The 22,474-nt window shown below is 39.2% G+C and overlaps 1 protein-coding gene across 1 annotated transcript in view; it reads left to right on the forward strand.

Moving 5' to 3' along the window:
* The window catches only part of LOC109935489 (lysine-specific demethylase 4B-like), a 112,525-nt gene that overhangs the window by 23,018 nt on the left and 67,033 nt on the right, over positions 1-22,474 (forward strand). The window lies entirely within an intron of this gene.

Raw genomic sequence — 22,474 nt, forward strand, 5'->3', positions numbered from 1 at the left:
ATGGTGCAAAGCAATAGTAAAGCTAGTTCAGTAACAGAAAAACACAAGGTCATTTAGAGAGTGATTTTAAAAATTGGCAAAGATTGAAGTAGAGGAGGTGACTGTGTGAAGAGACTCAATAACATTTGATACATCTTCAGGGGATTTCAGTTTTTTCACAACCATTTAATTACTTTTGCAATACACATGCTGCTGTTTTTTAGATAAATGAAACTGCTAATTTGGGCACGGCTAGGTCCCAAAGCAGCAAATGAATGAAACAATTAATCTTTTATTGATGAAAATGCTTGAGGAAAGAATACAGAGGTGATAGGGACAAGTGTGCAGCAAATCGGCATCACTGGTGAAGCCGACTGGGAGAGTAGACTGATGTTTGTTGGAAGGGCAGTCGCAATGAACAATTAAAATCCAGCAGCGTGGAGCCCCTTCAGTCTGTTTCAACCTGTCAGAACCGAAGTGTGACATCACAGGAAGACAAGGATGTGATTGGGTATTTCTTTCATGTTTTTCTTGATTGGCTAAATGGCTTAAATCAGGAGACAATATTACAGTTGAAGACTGCATTTGGAAAATTATTTTTTAAGCTAGTTAACAGCCAATTAATTAATCAAATAGAATTGAGAGGCTAAGCAGGTGAAGTGATGCAGCTGTAATATGTAGGAACTGCTGGACACCAGTACAATCCAAGATGGCCACATCTGCAGCAAGTGTTAACAGCTTGAGGAACTATGGCTCAGAGCTGGTGAGCAGGAATCTGAGCTGTAGACCCTGTGACACATTAAAGAGGGGGAATGGTTACCTTGTCACTGTTTCAGGACACAACCACCCACTTAGATTAATTATATTAAATTTAATCACGGCCAGGGATAGGAAGATTTGTTTACGAGTGAGACAGATATTGGGATCCTGGGCTGTCTTTTGGAGGAGGCTAAGTCAATGTCCTTGTCCAAGAGACATGGAGTTCTTGCTCCTGATGTTGATGAGGATGCAAGCTGCAAGGAGGATGAGCAAACTGACCAAAGCACTGTGGTCCAATGGCAGGGGAGAGAAGAGAAATGTGGAAGTAATAGGGGATAGCAGACTTAGGGGATGGATTCTGTTCTCTGCAACAAAGTTAGAGTCGAAAGTTATATTTCCTGCCTGGTGCCAAATTAGAAACGTTTCTTCTGGACTGGACAAGAGCTTGAAGTGGAGGGGAAGGATCCATTATTGTGGTCCAAGTAGGTACCAATAATGTAGGTAGATTAAATTATGCAGGTGGTATTCTCAGGATTTTATTACAAAGTTGGTAGTCTCAGGATTTCTAATTGATCCATGTGCAAATTGTGTAGGCTAAGTAAGATTAAAGAACTAAATGCATGGCTCAGAGATAGTTATGCAGGAAATAGGAAGCCATGGGTCACTAGTACATGGGAAAGAGAGCTGTTCCATTGCGGCGGACTTCATTTGAGTCATGCTGGGACCTATGTCCTGACAAATCATATTACTAGGGTTGTAGATAGCACGTCAAACTGATTAATTGAGGTCAGAGGATTCATTTGAAGGAAGATTTTTTTAAAAAATAAGGCATGTGAGTGCAGAGGCCCAGGATAATGAAGGAGCAAACAAGTGTGACAGGAAGGGGGCAGGAAATATAAGCAAAAGAGTACAGCAGATGTTAGAACCACAGTAAGTAATACTGGTAAAATGTCAAAACTTAAGGCTGAAAACAAAATTGCTGGAAATCACAGCAGGTTAGGCAGCATCCATGGAGAGAGAGCAAGCTAACGTTTCAAGTCTTGATAACTCCTTTAGCTTTGAAACATTAGCTTGCTGTCTCTCCATGGATGCTGCCTGACCCACTGTGATTACCAACATTTTTTTTTTGTTTTCAGTACAGATTCCAGCATCTGCAGTAATTTGATCCTAAAACTTAAGGCTCTTTATCTGAATGCATGCAGTGATTATAACAAGATAGATGAGTTGATGGCAGAGGTAGAAATAAATTATTTGATAGCTATTATAGAGACTTGATTGTAGGATAATGAAGATGGCAAACTGAATATTCAAGGGTATTCAATGTTCTGAATAAATATACAAAAAGGAAAAGAAGGTGAAGTAACATTATTAATAAAGGAAGTTTCAGTGCAGTGGTGACTAATGAAATGGCTTGCAATGTGGAATTTGTTTGGGTGGAAACCAGGAATAGCATGGGAAAGAAGCCATGGCTGGGAGTTGTCTATAGTCCCACAGTGAGGCAACTTTTTTTGGGGACAAAAGCATAAAATGGGAAATAATGGAGGCATGTAATAAGGCCACTATAATTGGCATGGGTGATTTAATCTGCATATTGAGTGGATAAATCAGATGGGCAAGAGTAACTAGAAGTCAAATTTTCAGTGTATCTGGGATTGTTTCTTACTGCAGTAAGTTGTAGAACTCAACTGTGGACACTATTTTAGATCTAGTAATATGTAATAAAGTAAGATTATTAGGATATCTCATTTTTAAGGATCCTGTTGGGGATAGTGATCACAATATGGTAGGACGTCATTTTGAGTAGCAACTCTAGTCTTAAGCCAGTATCCTCAAATAAAGGCACTTTCAAGAAATGAGGAGTGCATTGTTGCAGGATGGAGATGCTGGGGAAATGGACTAAGGAGAAGGTTAATAGTTGAGCAGTGGCAGACATTTAAGCAGATGTGTCATACTCTCAGGAAAAATTATTGCAAACCAAAGCGAAGAACTCAATGAGATGGATGAATGACCTGTGGTTAACAGAGGTGCTTAAGGAGAGTATCCAATCAAAATCTAAGCCACAGCAACAGGTGAAAACTAATGATAAGCTGGAGGTTTGGGAAATATTCAAAACTAGCAGTGGATGACTAAAAAACGAATGGAAAGGGACAAAATTGATTCTGAAAGTAAATTGACAAGAAACAAAATCAACAAGAGATTTGATTGAAATATAAAAGCAAAGGAGCAGCTAAAGTGAGTTTGAGACCCATGGTAGATGTGACTGCGAAAATGACAGATAATTTAAATTAAAGTGCTAATGGGAAGGAAATTCTTAAAACAATCTCAGGAGACTAGGTATATGATAAATTAACGGGATTGAAGAGCAACAAGTCACCAAGATCCGTTGACCTGCATCCAAGGGTTTTAAAGAGTCTAGCTGTAATGATAATGGCAGCATTTGTCCAAATATTCCAGAATTTACTGGATTCCAGAAAGTTTCCATTGGATTGTTCAAGGAAATTATAGGCTAGTTAGGCTGACGTGTCAATAGAAAATTGCTGGAGTCCATTATTAAGGAAGAAATAGAAGGACATTTGGAAAAGATTGATGCAATCAAACAGAGTTGACATGGTTTTGTGGGTCTGATAGATGCAGTGCTTTTGAATTTCCAGAAGGCATGCAGAAAGGTGCTACATAAAAGGTATTTAGGTAAAGTATTAGCTTGGATTGAGGATTAGTTAACATTAATCCTCATAAGCCTTCCCACTCATTTTTGTATCATCAGCAAATCTGGATGCATTACACTCTGCCCTCTCCCCCAAAGTTATTAGTATAGGCAGTAAATAATCTAGGATTGATTGTTGTGGCACTTGACTCGTTACATCTTTCCAAACTGAAAAAGACCCATTAATCCTGCCTCTGCGTGTTAACTAGTCCTCAATCCAAGCTAATACTTTACCCAGATACCTTTTATGTAGCACCTTTCTGCATGCCTTCTGGAAATTCAAAAGCACTGCATCTATCAGAGATAACAGTGTAGAGCTGGAGGAACACAGCAGGTCTGGCAGCATCAGAGGAGCAGGAAAGCTGACGTTTCGGGTTGGGACCCTTCTTCAGAACATCTATCTGAAAATGTATCTATCAGCTTGTTTTTAACCAATTCTGCTTATGCCCTCAAAGAACTCGAAGCAAAGTCGTCAAACATGATTTCCTTTCCACAAAACCATGTCAATTCTGTTTGATTGCATCAATCTTTTCCAAATGTCCTTCTATTTCTTCCTTAATAATGGACTCCAGCAATTTTCTATTGACACGTCAGCCTAACTGGCCTATAATTTCCTTGAACAGAGGCATCACATTGGCAGTTTTCCAATCCAATGGAAACTTTCTGGAATCCAGTAAATTCTGGAATATTTGGGCGAATGCTGCCATTATCATTACAGCTTATGTTGAGGATGTAAGGAATCTGCAAGGGGATATAAATAGGTTAAGTAAGTGGACAGGAACCTGGCAGACAGAATTTAATGTAGGAAAGAGTGATGGCCTGCAGTTTGGTAGGAGTAATTAAAACTATTATTTAACTATTGTTGTTACTATAAGATTATTATTTAATTGGAGACACACCCCAAACAAGTGCAGCCCAGAGGGATGTGGGTGTTCTTGTTGGTGTTAGCGGGCAGGTGCAACCAGTAACTAAAAGGGCAAATAGCATTTTGGCCTTCACTGCAGGAGGGTTGGAGTTTTTAATACAGGGAAATCATGTAACAACTGCCAAGGGTGTTGGTGAGGGCATACCTAGTTTTGTTCCCTGTATTAAGAAAGGATACATTTGCTTTGGAGGCAGTTCAAAGGAGATTCATTAGGCTGGTGCCTGGGATGAGGGGGTTGACTTATCAAGAACGGCTAAACAGGTTCGATTTTATTCCTTAGGGTGAATAAAAATGAGGTGTGATCTTGTTGAAAAGCACAAGATTCTGCGAGGGCTTGACAGGGTGGATATTGAGAAGATATTTCCTCTAGTGGGGAAACGCCAACTAAGAGAAATTGTTACAAATAAGTGGGCACTCATTAAACCCGAGATGTGAAGGAATTTCCTCTCCCAGAAGTTAGTGAATGCGTAGAATTCTATACTGCAGAGTGTCATAGAATCCTTACAGGGTGAAGCAGGCCATTCAGCCCATCAAGTCCATACTGATCCTCTGAAGAGCATCCCACCATGATTCACCTCCTACCCTATCCCTGTAACCCTGCATTTCCCATGGCTAATCCACCCAACCTACACAACTGCTGGACACTATGGGTAATTAGTATAGCCAAACCATCTAACCTGCACATCTTTGGTCTGAGAGAGGAAACCTATGCAGACATGGGAAGAATGTGCAAACTCCACATAGACACTTTCCCAAGGGTGGAATGGAACCAGGTCCCTGATGCTAAAAGGCAGCAGTGCTAACTACTGAGCCATCATGACGCCCTAAGGAGGGTAGAATATTGCAAATATTTAAAGAAGAAGCAGATAGAATTTTGAAATTTCAAGGAGTTGAGGATTATGAGGAGCTGGCACAAAAAAGGAGTTGAGGCCTAAGGCAGGTGTCAGACATAATGTTATGGAATAGCCAGGCAGGCTCGAGGGGTTGAATGGCCTACTCCTATTTCGTATTTCTTATGAGAATGACTCCAAATGAACTGAAATGGCTTAAAAAAGAGAAATGAATGAAAAAGGAGAATCCATAAAACTAAATGGTTGAGGAATTGAAAGATACAAGACTGCATCAGATAGAAGAGATACTGGGGGAGGCATTGAAACAGAATTGGGAATGGGTCTCGTGAATGGGTGGGACTTTCCAGTGCTGTGATCCAGGTAGTTAAGTTTTGGCAAGTTAACATTAATGGAAAGTGGGAGACTGGTAAAGAAGCCATTGCAATGACAGAGGTATGGACAGTGGATTTGATAACCGAGGCAGCATAATGAACAAGAGAGTCTGTAAATAATGTGCTGGAATGGAATGAGTAAAAGGGAAGAGGTATAGTGATAGATCTGGGTCAGTGCATAGAAAGAAGAACATATAAAAGGTTTAGAAGCAACAAGAGGAAATAAAAATTCATGATTTCACTTGTATCAGTAAATGAAGTAAAATAAAATGTTTGCTGGAGGGAGAGTGAGTCAGGAATGAAAGTTGCAATTTGGTTATTCAGCATTTTGTTTGCAATCTGTTGGAGAAGTGGCAGAGCCTCATCACACGTGGAGTAATATTGATGTTTGGGTAGACAAGTGTTAGAATTCTGCTTGGATAATAAATATTTCATGCCAGAGAAAGCTGAGATTATTGTTTTTAAAGCAGTAGGTGTGATGTAGGGATTCTGTTTCAAACCAATGGCAGTAGTGATATGAAGTAGCAAAATGTAAATCTCCAAGTTTGCAGATGATACCAAGTTTGGTGAACTGATGAGGATGCCGAGATCCTTCAGTATGATCTTGACAGGTTGGGTGAGTGGGTAAATCAATGGTAGATGCAGTATAATTTGGATAAATGTGAGGTTATTCACTTTGGAAACAAAAACAAAAAGGCAGATTACTACCTGAATGGCTGTACGTTGGTGGAGGGAAGTGTGCAGCGGGACCTGGGTGTCCTTGTGCGCCAGTTGCTGAAGATAAGTATGCAGGTGGAGCAGGTGGTAAAGAAGGCAAATGGTATGTTGGCCTTCATTGCGAAAGGTTTCAAGTACAGGAGCAGGGATGTGTTGTTGCAGTTGTACAGGGCCTTGGTGAGGCCACACCCAGAATATTCTGTGCAGTTTTGGTCTCCTTTTCTGAGAAAGGATGCTCTTGCTCTCGAGGGAGTGCAGCGAAGATTTACCAGGTTGTTTCCAGGGATGGCAGTTCTGACGTATGAGGAGAGATTGACTAGGTTGGGATTGTTTTAGCTAGAGTTGAGATGAGTGAGGGGGGATCTCATTGAGACTTAAAATTCTAACAGGACTGGACAAGGTAGATGCAGAGAGGATATTCCCAATGGTGGGTGTGTCCAGAACCAGGGGTCACAGTATGAGGATGCGGGCAGACAACTTAGGATGGAGATGAGATATTTCTTCACCCAAAGAGTGGTGTACCTGTGGAATTCATTACCACAAGAAGTAGTTGATGGCAAAACATTGAATGTATTCAGGAGGTGATTAGATATAGCACTTGGGGTGAATGGGATAAAAGGTTTTGGGGAGAAAGCAGGATTAGGCTATTGAGTTGGATGATCAGCCGTGATCGTGAAGAATGGCGGAGTAGGCTCGAAGGACTGAATGGCCTTCTCCTGCTCCAATTTTCTATGTTTCTAAGTATTTTGATGAATGAAAGATGTTGAAAGCTGGAGGTATCAAAGGCAAGAGATAGTAGTTGTTAAAGTCGTAAAAATTCAAAAGAAATTGTGGGAATGTTATGATCTCACTGCTTTACTACTGGATAAGTCAGATCCCAGAATTAAATCTGGCTTGGTAGGGTTTCAAAAAAAAATTACTTGGCAGTCTTTCAAGGAAACATAGACATATGAAGCTGCCAACTTGGTTTTAACAATGAAGCAGAAGGAAATGACATGCAAAATGCAATAAAATAAAATAAAATAAAACAAACCAAAGGCTATGCACACATTGAAAGATTTAAAAACACAAGACAAAACAAAATTCCATCTACTCCCCTATTTGTAAACTTGCGTTCATTGCTTCTTTTTGGTCTGTCTTGAGAGCTGTGAAGACCTTTCCCTTGAACATACACACAACTGAGATCTTAAACCTTCTCGGTTTTGAATAATCTGCAGGTTCTATCCAAAAACATCAGGCCTGGAGTTTTCACAAGCTATAATCAATACACTGAGCTAACTTATTCCCTTAACTGAACAATCTTTTCTATGAGATACTATACTTGCATCTGATTTCGGTCAGTCTCCTTCAATCTAAACCAAAAAGCCTTTTTAACTAAATTATTTTAAAAACTTCCCCATCCTAGACCCTGCTATACTAATAACTTTTTTTTTCTCTCCTTTTATAAGACCCCACAATATAAATAAACTTTCAACAATACTCTTGGAATCCTTGCAGTAACCTATTCTCTCTGACATATAGAAGTTTTAAAGTTGTAGTTCTGGAAAGACCGACCTAACTAATTTCAACCACTTTTGTTTAAAATACCAACACCCAATTCCAAATTCGTTTTTTTTTAAAGAATAGCACCTATGAATCTCACACCTTTTATCTCACCAGTATCAACTGGAATGTGAATGCAGTTATACTTGCCTGACTTCGTTCAACTTAAGGGAAAAGAAAATTGAGCTATATACCATCCGTTTTATGTTCCTATCAAAGTTGAATTTCACGCTGTATCACTTGATGTAGTTAAGATTTTCAGTGGCCCAATGAAAGATGTACAAATCATGATTTCAAGAGGACTGAAATGTAGACACTGAGATTTGAATCTGAAGGAGACTAATGAATATAGCATTTAATCTGTAGCAAAAAAGTGGATGACAAAGTGCATCTGTGCAATCCCACAATTCGAATTGCCATACTGTGCTGCCATTCACAAACAACAGCACGTTAATGCTGTTCCCAGTATTCTGTTCAAATCTGTGCCCAATGTACTGGCTCCCTTATTCCTTCTGGTGCTGCACTTTGTACAGTTAAGTAGAGTATAGAAGGGAATTGTCATGAAAATTAATGTAAAGCATGTCCTGATTTCATCACAGGTGAACTGTTTAAATAATAAGGCTATTTAGGGTCTATGCAAAAGATTGAAAAATCCTAGTGTTATTCTTGGGAAACATTAATACTTGAACTAATGAGCCATAAACGCATAAATTAAACTGAATATGTCAGAACAGTATTGTTCCATTATAACATTAAGCTGTGCTTGATGGACAGTCTTTCATTTACAAAGCAATTAACATTTGAGATTCTTTACCTTTATAAACCCCAAAGTTGACATTGCATTATAGGAATTTGGAAGTATAAAGGTCTGTGTGCGAGTGATTGACTAATGAGTGCTTTATGCGGACATGTCAAAGTTTTTGCAGTGCACCCTCAGTGGTGTGATCTTATTATAAAGGAATTGGACACAACACTCTGGTTAATGGTGAGCTATAATTAGCGGAGTACAATTAAACTGATTAATTTCCTGAACTTCAAATATATCCCTAACACCATCTTCTTTCTTTTAAAAAAAAGTTTGTCAAAAATCAGGTTTATTGCCTCAATATTTGTCAAGTTATTGGTATCCTAGAAGAATTGTACAGGAGCCTTGAGCTAGTTTCTTCAGCCAGCAGCTGAAGTATATTAACTCAATAAAAAAGTTTCCCAGATAATCGCAGCATGATTACTAACTTTAGACATCATGCAATTTGTGATTCAATGGCATGTGTAGTGGAAATGTCAGCTTTCTCGTCTTCATCTGCCAATGCAAAGGAGAGGTTTTCCAGTAAGAGCTTTTTTTTCCCCCTTCTCAGTCAACAGGTTAGTAACCTTTTGCTTTAAAGCTTCACTATTGCCATGCTAAAGCTGACCTTTAGAAGAGGAGCACAGCTGTAGCAGCGTATATGTGTGCATTGGGGCATTATCTGCTGTTCATAAAGAAACTCATTTCTTTTTTCCTTTATTTTAATTTTGTCTTGCCTCATGTTTTCTTTTTCTTCCTATTTATCAGGTTCCTGGTTAGAATAGTTTACTGTTTGCCTTCCATTTGTCCTGTTGCTGATCATTCATTTTTCTTTTTAATTATTATTTAACTTATTTTTGAAGGATGTTAGCTTGCCACATTACTGCTCCCGTTGCAGCCTTGTAATGCTCTTTATGCAATAAAAATAGAAATTAGCAATATTCAAATAAATCCTTTTGAAACAGATGGACGGTATTTCTTAAAAAGTACAGCACTAAAGGAGACATTCAGACATTCCCATCATACCTATGACAAATGTTGAAAAAAAATTAATTCTACTCTTTCCTCATACATTTAAGTGTTCCCTTTAAAATCAAATGATTGATAATAGTATACTTACACTATGGTAAGTTTTCAAGCCATTTCTTAAATTTGATACTTACTTTTTGCACTCTTCCAGTGTTCTGCCTTAATCTTGATTAGAAACTGGCCCCAAATCTTTCGCTACCCCACAGACATAATTGTTCAACAGTTGCTGTGGTGGGATATTTTGCAGTATGCGCTGTTAGTTCACCTTCTGCAAGCAAACTACATTTTGAACATAATTCATTCTACAAATTGCAGAAAATGCAAACTGATCAAAGCACAATGAGGACAGTTGACCATTTGGGACCTCTTTGATAGAGTTAACATTGTCTCCATATTTAATCAACAAAAAGGATTGAGAACAGAGTTTGGATGGTGATGATTAAAAGGAATCAAATCTTTTATGAAAAGAGTAAGGGAAAGGAAGTTTAAATTGAGAGAAATAAAAGGATAGAAAGGAACAATAAGAAAAATGTAATTAAAACCAATTGTTTTAGCATCTGTAAGAACAATTTACTACATACAGGAGTAAGATTGAACAGTTTAAATTGTCTCCTGGGATGGAAAAATTGATTGGTTTTGCATTAATGATTGTCACATTGATTTATAAATTTGTTAATTATAAGTCCTAAAGTACTGTAGCAAATATGAGGGAAATCCAGTAAGTTCTCCAAATGAATGGGAAAGCTGAGATAAGGTGGTTTTTGTGTGAGGCAGAAGGCAGAAATTTGCAACCCTTGGGGCTGACTTTTATGGGCTGCTTGTGGATGGGAAAGAGCTGGGTAGACCCATATATTAGAGCATGTGGTGTTGGTACTCTCCCTGCTGCCAGCCTACCTACTCCCATCATAATTTTACAATTGCATTCTTATTGCTTGCCTACTGTCTAGCCAAGGCCTTAATACTTAAATAAGGATCTCTTCCTATTGCTGTTGTAATTTACTGAGTGTTGGGAGGAAACGTTGTCCAACCTGCAGTCTGTAGGCTGTTGTAGGGGGTGTGCCTTTTTCCGGTCATGGTCCAAGTTGAAGAGCCCTGCCCAAGGATTTTCTTCCTTACATCTACCTCCACCTCCACCATCCCATTCTCTTCCTCTTTGGGTCCATCCCAAATCCCCCCTCATCCCTTCACAGTTGCTCTTCAGCCTGGCCCCAATCAGATTTTAGGCGTACGCCATTTCCTTGGCCTACCCGCAGCACTGGCAGAGACCACCTGTCCTGTTGGCATCAACACAGCTGAATCAGTAAATATACTAATTTTTTTTTATTTGAAAGTTAAAAACACATTTTAAGAAGTTCCCTGATAATCACAGCACAATTATTCACTTTAGACATCATGCAGTTTGTGACACTTTGGCATATGTGATGGAAATGTCAACCTTATATTCATCTTCATTTGTAATTTACCGTTGCAAAGGTGAAGACTTTCAGTACAGGTTCTTTTTCCTTCTCCCTATGCAGCAGCCACTGATTTTCCACTGCATGCTAATTAAAGAGTTGTTGCATGAAAAATCAGTGGGCAAGCTGGCTGAGTGGAGGCAGGCTTACCACCAACAATGCAATATCGTCCTCAATGTAAATCCAGCTATGGTGTTTCTCTTCTTCCGAACTTCCTAGTCAACGTGCTCATAATTAATGGCATTTGGCATGCAGCTACCATTAATTTGTGAGGGAGACTTAGCCCAGAGAATTTGATGTGTGCACTGCTAAGGATAGAACATTATGCTCCCAGCTGATGTTAATACTGGACAAGTCAGATGCCAGACAGGAACCTGGCTTGATAGACCATAGTTTGTTTTGTTTTGTTTTGGTTTTAATGAAGAGGTCCCTTGCTGAAACAAAACCCAAACTGGCAGTAAATAATTTTTTAAAAATATGTATAAATCACAGTTTATATCACAAGAACAAATCTTATTTCCTTGGCATGATGTTTTAAAATCCATTACATGACCAGTCTTTTAAACAGTTTCTTCAATTCGTTCATATCAAATCAAAGTGCAAATGGAGACGTGGAAAAGCCAAGTGTAAGTGAGCCCAGTCTTGGTGTGAATGTTTAAACAAAACTTAGTAACTTTGTAGTTACTTAATTCTGTGTTCTTTTTCATTAAAATCCTTGGATCACTTTCCAGAACCAGGCAGTCATGCTTGTGTTAAGTGAAGTGACTTGCATAGCAAATTTGAGGAATGGGAAGAAAATTGAAAACAGCAACCCCTTATTTCTCTGTTTTAATTTACAGAAGTTTGTCCTTGAGTTCAGTATACCCCTCTCTTCAATTGAGTCATTTTGCAAGTGATAGCCTTTGAAATGGATAAAATTGGTACCTAAATAAATCACAAGTAACAAATAAGTAAAATTCACAGCTTATTACAGAATAAATCTTCAGTGCAACCCTAAAGGTTGAATCTACTTTATGTATTCCAACAGTAACAATAAAGGTCTTGCTGACATCTGAAAAGGTTCTGATGGAATGAACAGTAACAAAAAAAGTTTAATTTGAATTTAATGCATTCTGTTGTGACTGCTGCCCACCTAATGCAATAACAGTTCAGTTCTGTTTGCTTCACTTACTTGTCAGCTAACGGAGCCGTCCTTTCAGCTCCCTTGTGGTGTTTGTCAGTAATCTTGATGGATTTTTATACATGATCTAAAGAGATGACAGATGCCTCAAGGGAGCAATGGGTTCATTAAATCAGGAGTGTCAACTGCATACTCCTGGCTGGAATCCTGTATACAATGTCATTCTCTTCATTGAGGTTTATTTGTAACATTAAAAAAAGTATTGCTTGTGGAAAGCCACCTGTTTACTTCACACTCTTAAATTCACACGAGATTGTCGAAATGTCAATGAATGTATCTCACATTTCAAACTTTAATCCTCTCCCATGCTGAGCTTTAGCAGTGTATCCTTCCAACATTCTGAAACTTGTGATTCCTGGGTTGGTAGGACTGACATATAAAGAGAGACTGCATGGATTAGGCCTATGTTCACTGGAATTTAGAAGAATTGGGTGGGGAAAATCTATACATTTCTAACTGAACTAGACAGGGTAAATGCAGGCAGGATGTTCCAGATGACCAGGGATTCCAGAACCAGAGACCACAGCCTAAGGTACTGTGTAGTCCATTTAGGTCTGAGATGAGAAATTTCTTCACTCAGTGTGGGCTTCTCTGCCGCAGAAAGCAGTTGAGGCCAAAATGTTGAATATTTTCAATAAGGAACTAGATGTAGTTCTTTGGTCTAAAGAGATCAAAGGGTATAGGGTGAAAGTGGGAACAGGGTGCTGAGTTGAATAATGAATGGTGGAGCAGGCCATTTTTTATGTTTCTATCTAATACAGAATATTCCAGTTTACAGATTTACAAAAAAAAACACGAGAAGGTGGTGATGGTGTCGAGATTTCAAATCATCTTGGCAAACCACTGAAGCTATTCAGCTGCATCAGTTGTGTCAGAGCAAAACTACTTGTGTTTAACAGTGTCTTTCATATCCTTAGGATGGTGTAAAATGTCTTACTTTTGAACTCTAGTCAGTAGAGGTAGTGTGACAGCAAGCTCCCACAAAAAGAATACAATAAATGCCTTGATAATCCATTCTTAATGGTGATGCTTGAAGGATCAAAGTCAAAAGGACATGGAAGAAGTCACGTTTTACTTTGAATTGTGCTGTGGTATCTCTTATTTTACCTTATTCTTACATGGGATGTGGGCATCACTGATAAAGTCAGCACTTGTTGTCCACCCTTAATTGCCTCAAACTGAGTGGCTTGCTAGGCCATTTCAAAGGGCATTTAAAGTAATAATTTGATGATCTCCATCACTGAGACTAGCTTTCAATACCTGATCTTGTGCCCTTCTCAGAAGGGATATTGGGGTCTCTGTTTAATGTTTCACCTGAGAGATGTTGCACACGCCTATCATGTGAAGCTTGCAGCTTGAAACTACAACTTTCCTCAAAGGCATGAGTGTTACTATTGATCTGAGATAAGTGAACAGGCTTTTTACCCTATTTTAGTACAATCTCTAGCTGTCCATCACAGCATTCACCTGACTCCTAAATCTCCCTATTTACTGATGTCGTTTTGTATTTTACTTGTGTCATTGACTTGCTCATCAGTGACTGTTTCATGTTAAGATGGCCAGTCCAGTAATACTTCAAGATCTCTTGAATCACCATACAGTTAGTTAATTCTGGGAGTATTTATGCCGTCATCTTCTTTCAGTGTATCAGAGATTCAGTCTTCAACTGTCACATGTGGGATTAATTCTAAAATAATTTACTCATTGCAGTAGAGAAGCACCTATTGCCAGTGCTGCGTGTGGTGTGTTTGAACTGTGAGCTATGTAGATTTATCTGCCTGCTGCCATCGTTACCTGATTCAATCACTGACATTTTCTTTGTGGGAGCTACAGAGTACGCTGTCCCCACCTCCTGCGTATTAGTAATCTTCAGTATAATGCCAAACATGCAGAATATGACGTGGCCTAAAGCTGCTTCACAAGATAGTGTCACATAAGTGATAGTATTAGATACCGACAGCAAAGAATATTAGTCCACAGTGAAATAATTGACACCAAATGTTTTGCATGAGGAATTGAGATTTGAAATGAGTGCGTTGGTACTTTGAGTAGTTTCATGTAGGAATGATCACAAGGTGCGGTTCTCCTTTCAATATCTTTTCAGTCAGAGTTGAACTGTAGAAAGCCAAGGAGCAGAGAAGTCAATTATCTCCCCACACTTCAGGGAGGCATTATGATTGGCTGAAGGATCTGCTTAAAATATGCAGCAAACTCAGTAATTGGAATATTAAAGTTTAAACATTGTGTAAAAGTAGAAAAATATATGCATCATCTTAAAAATAATATAAAATTTACTGGGGTAGGAAATCACAGATTGAGAGATTTGCTGTCTCAATATGAAACTTAATAGGACGGCTGAAGAGTAAACTATTTAATATATTTATCTAAAGCTGGGTTGAGCTGAATGGTTCTATCTGGTAGTGCAAGCATAAAACAAATTTTACTGAAAATGACTGTGTTAGACACTTGAGTGCACATCTCAGATTTACTGTATGAATAAACTATTCTTTCAAGTGGGAATAAAATTGGGACTTAACTGTACGACAACCTGCTGTAGCAATTGCAGTAATCAGAGCAATCAGTGTGCTATCATTACTGGTTACCGTGATGTAGCATGTGGATCACGAGCTACAATACATCATTAAAGTAACTTGTGAAAAAGAAAGGCCAAAACACAGATTGCAATTTCTGACTATATGATTTGCAGCAGACTATAAAGTGTTCTCCTCATGACTACCTGATAGACAGGGCCACCTAAATGTTTCAGTGTTTTGTTGAATACATGAATATTTGTCTGTTTTTATTTTTAGGTAAGTGTTTATTTTCTGTTTGAGATATGAATGATTTTCCACTTTCATTTTGATTTGACAAACCAATTTCTTTTCATTACTGTCCATTATGTTGCATCATGTTGCTAATTGTAAGCAGTTTGCTCAAATGATGTTTTTCATCTGTCACTCTGCCTTCTCTCCATTCCTCCCCAATGTAGCTAGCCGTTTTCTTTCAATCAAAAGAGGGAATTCATCCTCAATTTAATGTGGCTCAGTTGTAGACGTTGCAGTGCAAAGGATGAAGCAGTGGATCCATCTTGGGATGTGGGTAGAGGGATAAAGAGGCAACAGGTGGATGGAAGGAAGAAACAGTACCTTTGTTGATAATTTGGGAATCACACTACTTTCAAACCTAAAAAGTATGATGGAGGCTGACTTATTTTTTGTCCAAACTGATAGGCTGTGAATCCATGTGGTATGATAATTATATAACAGTAACTCATCCATTGACAAAGCATCTTCTGTGCATTACAACAGTGAGCCAGTCAGCTACAGAAATATATCTTATCTATTAAGTTTCTGATCTATTGAGTAATGCAGGACTAGTGTTTAAACAGTGTGTCCATGTAAATTTCGGAACAGTAAAGTTTATCCAATAGAGCATTAGCTGACAAACTGTTATGTCTATTCTCATCAATGTATTAAGCTTTTGTCCATCAATTAGTATTCAGTATCACATTGCTGGTGTAAACAAATCCTAGTTACTGCTGTTTTTATCCCTTGCCCTTTTCCTGCCAGTGTTTTCACTGGTTTCAGTGGTGCTTGTCTATTGTCTGCAAGAAACTTATTTATTTTGCAATGCAACTTAAAGATCAAACAATGTTCCTACTGTGCTGCTAAATCACACAATGATGGCCGAGTGTTTTTTTCTCAGCTTCTTACTGGAGTAACTCCTAAAAGGAACAATGGATCATTTGAAATGTAAGCGGAAAATGAATGCCAGCAGGTTCGGCATAATTAGTGGACAGGGAAAGGTAGTGCTAAAATCTCAGCTCGATGAATTTACATCAGGAACATGTACAGTTAGTCTTATTGAAACCACTTGAATCTCTATTGGCAGGAAGTAAGGGAGCTACAATTGCTGTATTAGTGTGGAAATTTGTGTGGAATGTCAAGATTCTATACTAGAAGTCTGGGCTGAAATTTAGAATAATGAAGTATACCCAAGAGATGGATTTATAATTCGTTGATAACTAGAAAGGCAACATTATTCTTTTTTTATTGGCCCCTTTTCTTGATTTAATTCCAGTTGAGACTAAAACTCCAGTGTCATCCACTTCCAGGGAAGTTTGAAGTTGGGGGTAATGGTTTTGGGGGGGACAAGTGTTGCATGGAAAATGTTGCATGTATAAGTGAGAGGGGTAGAGCATGAGGCTTGTTGTGAGGAGGATGCAGTAGCACAGATTGCATGTGAACAAACAAAGATGATACTGGCACTTAACCTGGTGCAGTGGAGAAGGTCATTGACCTTTCTGCACTGCTGTCTGTTCCATCAGCTAAGACCGGGTGCCACTTCAAGCTCACAGTATCTCTTATTATGGCCTTTTCTGCCAGCCCTGGTGGAAGTGGAGGGCATCTCTCTGCAGCACACTGTGGACTAGAACTTCCCTGTTCCCAAAGTGGGGTGCTAATTTCCCATCTCTGTCACGCCTGGGGGAAATGTCATGAACCATGCAGGGTAGCTTCGGACTGTCAGTGTTTGATTTGATGTTTAACGGCCTTTTAAAGATGTCAGCACTGGGGTCCTAGGATATCCAGGCAGTGGTGAATATTTCTAGCTAAGGGGAATAGTGGAACTGAGTTCAGATTCACATTTGGGAAAACAAAGTGAGAAAGCTCAATAGAAACTTTCCAGGTAACTCGATGAAAATAACAATCTGACATAATATGGTAAGATTCAGCCCAATGTTTGTTGAGACAACACAAAGCCTCTTGACCAAATATGAGTCGAGACAAACATTGCAAGTTGCTGAGGGGGACTCCATTGGCAATCAAAGGAATTAAGGTTAATTTGGAAACACACTGTCGGTGTTGTAGTCAGGCTCCCTGTGGTTTTGCTTTCAATGACAGTTATTGATTTAAGGATCATGACTTCCAATTACCCACCTTCAAAGTCATTTTGAGCAGGTCAGCAGGAGCTGTCATTTGTAGCTTCTCAGATAACTGAAACTCTAATGTATCTCTAAGATGATTACCACCATGTGAGAGAAAGGGCTTCACATCAACCACATTTCTCTGACTTCAACTGGCAATTTGTCCAAGAATAGTCAGGAAAACATCCATTCCGAGACTGCAGTTGGCAGCTGTTCGGTGATTAAATATTGGACATGATGTGTATTCATTTAAATTTTTTACCATAATGTTTTTATCTGTTTACATCTTGACTCATGACCAGTTCTCCTATTCAGTTCATTTGTTAGAACAAGAAAAAAGCTGTCAGTATATTTCATACTGAGTAACAGACAGTTATCAATGAATTTAAGGTTGTAATTTAGTTTCTAGGTCAGTTCATGCAAAGCAAAAGCAATTGAACACCAGAAGCTTTAGATTATAGCCTTATCATGTGACTGCCAACTGTCATTTATAGAGAAAACTCAATAATACAAATAGACGCTTGAATATTTGGAAGGAATCGTACTGATGTAGTCAGCTCAGGCTGATCCTTTGTTGATTCACATTCATGCGCAGATTTTTCAAGAAAGTTTGGATCACGACCAGGAGTGGATACCCTGCTTGGTGTTAAAACATTTGTGATTTCTTGCTTTTTCTTTCTAACAGGACCTCTCTCTTGTCCACAGCTACAACTTCTTCTCTCTTCCATTACAGAGTCTTTTACACCTCTCTTCCTTCTTCCATGCCGTTTGTTTTTTCTTACCTCTGTTTTTTAGTTTTATCTCTCTCACTTCATTCTCAACGTCTTCCCCTCCTGTGCTATTGCACCAGCCTTTCATACATTTTTGCCATCGGCCACTCCTGTTAGCCTGTCCTTGTGTTCCCTCTTTCCCCACGGTCTATCACCCCGCGTGCTCTCTTTCTCTCACTATCCTGTGTTCATTTGCTTTTGCTTTGCATGAGCTGATCTAGAAACTAAATAACAAGCTTAAACTTGCTGATAACTGTACTCCGTATAAAATATATTGACAGCTTTTTTCTTACCCTTACAAGTTAACTTGTTATCTCTTCCCATGCTTGCTCTTTCACCTTGAACACTGTGTGCCTCTCTCTTTCATCCTGCTACTGCCTTGCACTGTCTCTCATTCTGTGTGTGCACTCTTATCTGTCTTGCCTGCACGTGCTTTCTCCAGCATGCCCCTGCCACCTACTGTGCTCAATCACCCTCTTCAGCCTGAGCTCTCCCTATCTCTTGCTTCCTCTCTCAGATCTTACACTTCAGAAGTACTTCATGACTGTAATCACTGTTGTAATTTAGGGACCACAGCTAATGTGCACACATCAAGGTCTCAAATAGTAATATAGATAAAGACCACATCATATGTTGTTTAAAAAAATTGTAATTATTGGAAATAAGAAATAAAAACTGAAAAACAACAAATACTCAGCAGGTCTTGCTGCATCTATGAAGATAGAAACAAAGTTGCCACTTCAGGTTTTTAACCAAATCTGTTTATTGATATTGGTTGAGGACAGGTGTTGTTAATAGCACTATGGAGAACTACCTCATTGCTTTTCAAAATTGTGTCATGTGATCTTTTATATCTGCGTGAGAGAAGAGGCTCCATTTAGTTTCTCATTCAAGGATGATAAGATGTGGTGTCGCCCTTTCATAGTATGTCACTGAACCATCAACCTAGATTTTGTGTTGGAATCTCTGGGGGGGACTTGAACCCACAATCAACTGAGTCATGGGTGATGTCATTAGATGATGATGAGGCAGTGGGTTCAAATTCTACCTTTCCTCCTTTAGCATCATTTCATGCTCATGGAAAAACTGTATTCATGCTTTTTATTGATGGCCATAAAGGATATGATGTGAAATGAGCTTAATGTGACACAAAGCTAACTATAATGCAGCATTAATTCTCACTTTTTTTAATCTGGGTGCATTTGGGAGTGATTCTTCCTAAAAGAAAAAATGAAAAGCATATTCACTTGAAGCATTGTTGAAGTCTTTCAATGCTGCTGGCTGTCAGTGACCACCAATCTCATTATTTTAAGTTTTTTTTCTAAATGCAAATATTAATTTCATATTTGGAGGTCTTTAATCATTTGTTTTGGTAGAAGTTTTTTTAAAGTAATACCAGTCCTTCTCTGAATGCTGAGTCTCTTGTCTGTTACGTAGTTAAGAGATCTGACCTTCTTCAGTCGCAAAATCACCCATCTCCGATATGTTACCCATTATATCTCAATTTGCCCCATCCAATCCATAAACCAAAATCCATAGTTTTATCACATGCAGGACCAACATCTAATCATTTCTGTAACTGCACTGCAAAAAAGCCTAACTCATCCAGAACTCTGACCCTCCAATACCATCCCCACCAAATCCTGCTTATCTATCACTTCAGCTATGTGAATATTGATAGTGGGTTGCCAAACAAGAGGTCTGCTTTGTCTTAAATTGCATCCAGGAGAATTTTTTTTAGCAACTTATGGAAAGCCTGGGAAGGGAGGTGGCGGTTCTAGGTATAATATTTAGAAACATGCCCAAACAGGTAAAGACAAATTGACAGGGGAGCATTTTGGAGATGGTGACCGTAACTCAGTTAGATTGAGGGTAGTCATGAAAAGCATAAAGGTGGGCTGAAAATAAATGTTCTAATCTGGGGAAAGGCCAATTTAGTTAAAACTGTGATACAATTTTTTCCAAGTATCTGCCGAGAGTAACCATTTGCACATTAAACTGTCAGAGCAGTGGGGACATAGGAGAACATAGCAAGAATACAGGGCAGATATATTCCTGTAATGACAAAGGGTGAAGGGAAAACTAGGAACACTGGGTGTCAAGAGATGTAAAGGTTGGGATTAAGACAAAAAGGGAACTCCGGGTTCAATACAGAGTCCCTCAGAGTATAAAAAGTGCCAGGGAGGAAGTTAAAAGAAGGAAAGCTGAGAGAGTGCATGAGAGATGATTCTTGTGGAGAGCAAATAGCAAGAGAATTACAAGTAATTCCCATTGGAGATTATCCAAGCAATCTGTATGTGGATCTGGAAGATATGTACACAGTCCTCTGTGAATACTTTGCGTTGGTTTTCACAATGGCAAAGAATGACACTGACATGGGGATCAGGGCAGAGGACTGTACGATATTGAAAGAAATAGGCATAGAGAGTTGAGGTTCTAGCAGGTTTAGCAGCTTAAAAAATGGATGAGATGTAACCCAGGCTGTTGAGGGAACCAAAAGTGGAGATATGAGTGCCCTGGCAGTAATTTTAAAATCGTTTCTGATCAGAGGTGAGATGACAGAGGACTAGATGATTGCTAACATTGTCCCATTTTTTTTTTCAGAAAAGTGATTGATCAAGAATTGTAAGCCAGTCAGTACCATCTCGGTGGTGGTGGTGTTAGAAAGACTTCTGAGGGACTGAATGTATCTGCACTTGGAAAGACACTGATTAATCAGCGATAGCAATGTGTATTTGTTAACAGAATCATTTTTGAGGAGGTAATCAGAAATGTCGATGAGGGCAATGCATTTATGTGGTCTACCTGGACTGTAACAAAATTTTTGATAAGAGCCCTCATAACAGACTGGCCAAGAAATTAAGAGCCCATTGCTGTGCGTGGCAATGTGGCACATTGAATCCAAATCGGCTGAGCGGAAGTGAAAGTTGATGATGGGGGATGTTTCTGTGATTGAAAGTCTATTTGCAGTGGGGTTCTGCGGTGCTTGGTGCTGGATCCCTTGCTGTTTGTGGTGTAGATTAATGATTTGCACTTCAGTGTAAGGGATATGATCGAGATGTTCACGGATGACAAAAATTGATAGAGTGGTAAATAGTGACTAGGAGAGCTACAGACTGCAAGTGGATATCAATGAACAGATTACAAACAGAAACTTGGGGATCCTACAGCCTTCAGAACTCAATACTGAGTTCAATAACTTTAGGCCATGAACGCTTCTTTCATGCCCTTTATCCACTCCCACGGTGCTGGCCCTTTCGTGACATGGGCTGCTTTCAGCATAGCCAACCATTTTTACCTATTGGTGGTCCCTAATAATCAGCTTTTCTTTCTCCTTGGCTCACCTTTTGTTCATCCCTTTGCCTCCCTAACTGCTGTTCTCTCTGGGCTCCATCTCCACTTATCCCGTACTTCTCCTTTTCCCCCAGTCTTTATCTGCAGCATATAAATTATCTGTTCCTAGCTACCGTCAGTTCTGAGAAAGGATCACTGGACCAGATATTAACTCTGCTTTGTCCCAGGTGCTGCCAGACCTGCTGCATTTCTCCAGTAATTTCTGTTCTTGTTGAACAACAGAGGAATCTTGGTCTGAAGATCTGCCGATCCCTGAATTTAGCAGGGCGGGTAGATTTGCGATATGGGATACGTGCCTTTATTATCGGCAGCGCAGATTACAAGGAAATAATGCTATAATTGTATAAAATACTGAATAGGCTGCAACTGGAGTTGAATTCCGTTCTTATTACCACATGAAGGAAATAATGTGATTGCACTAGAGATTATACAGAGGATAATTCCCAGGGTGCTACCTGGGCTGGAGGGCCTGAGCCATGAGGAAAATTGGATTGAGTGAGTTGTTTTCCTTGGAGCTATATAGATTGGGAGGTGACCTGTAAGAGTGCGTAAGATTATCGCAGCCACAAATAAGACCGATAAGGAGGCACATTTTACTCTGTAGAGGGGTCAGTAATCAAGACATAGATTTAAGATAGAAAGTGGTAGAAAGTTCAGAAGGGAAAGCCTTTCACCCAGACTGTGGTGGGAGTCTGGATTTCACTGCCTGAAAGGGTGGTTGAGTTAGAAACTCTTGCAACATTTGATCAGTGTTTAGATATTCACTTGCATTACCATATCCTCCAGGGCTTAAAACCAACAGCTGGAAAATGGCATTAGTGTTGTTGTATGTGTCTTCTGGAATATTGTGTCCAGGTCTGGTTGCCCAGTTATAGGAAGATATTATTAAGCTGGAGAAGGTTCAGAAGAGATTTACCAGGATGTTGCTGGGTGTGGAAGGTTTGAGTTATAAGCAAAGGCTGGGACCTTTTTTTCCACTGGAGTGTAAGAGGTTGAGAGGTGACCTTAGAAGTTTATAAAATAGTGGAGGGGTATAGATGGAGTTAATGGTAGTTGTCTTTTCCCTAGGATGGGGTTTTCAAGACTGGGGGCATATTTTTAATGTGAGAGGATAAAGATTTAAAAAAGACA

Source organism: Rhincodon typus, chromosome 29, assembly GCF_021869965.1.
Source record: "Rhincodon typus isolate 14 chromosome 29, sRhiTyp1.1, whole genome shotgun sequence".
NCBI lineage: Eukaryota > Metazoa > Chordata > Chondrichthyes > Orectolobiformes > Rhincodontidae > Rhincodon > Rhincodon typus.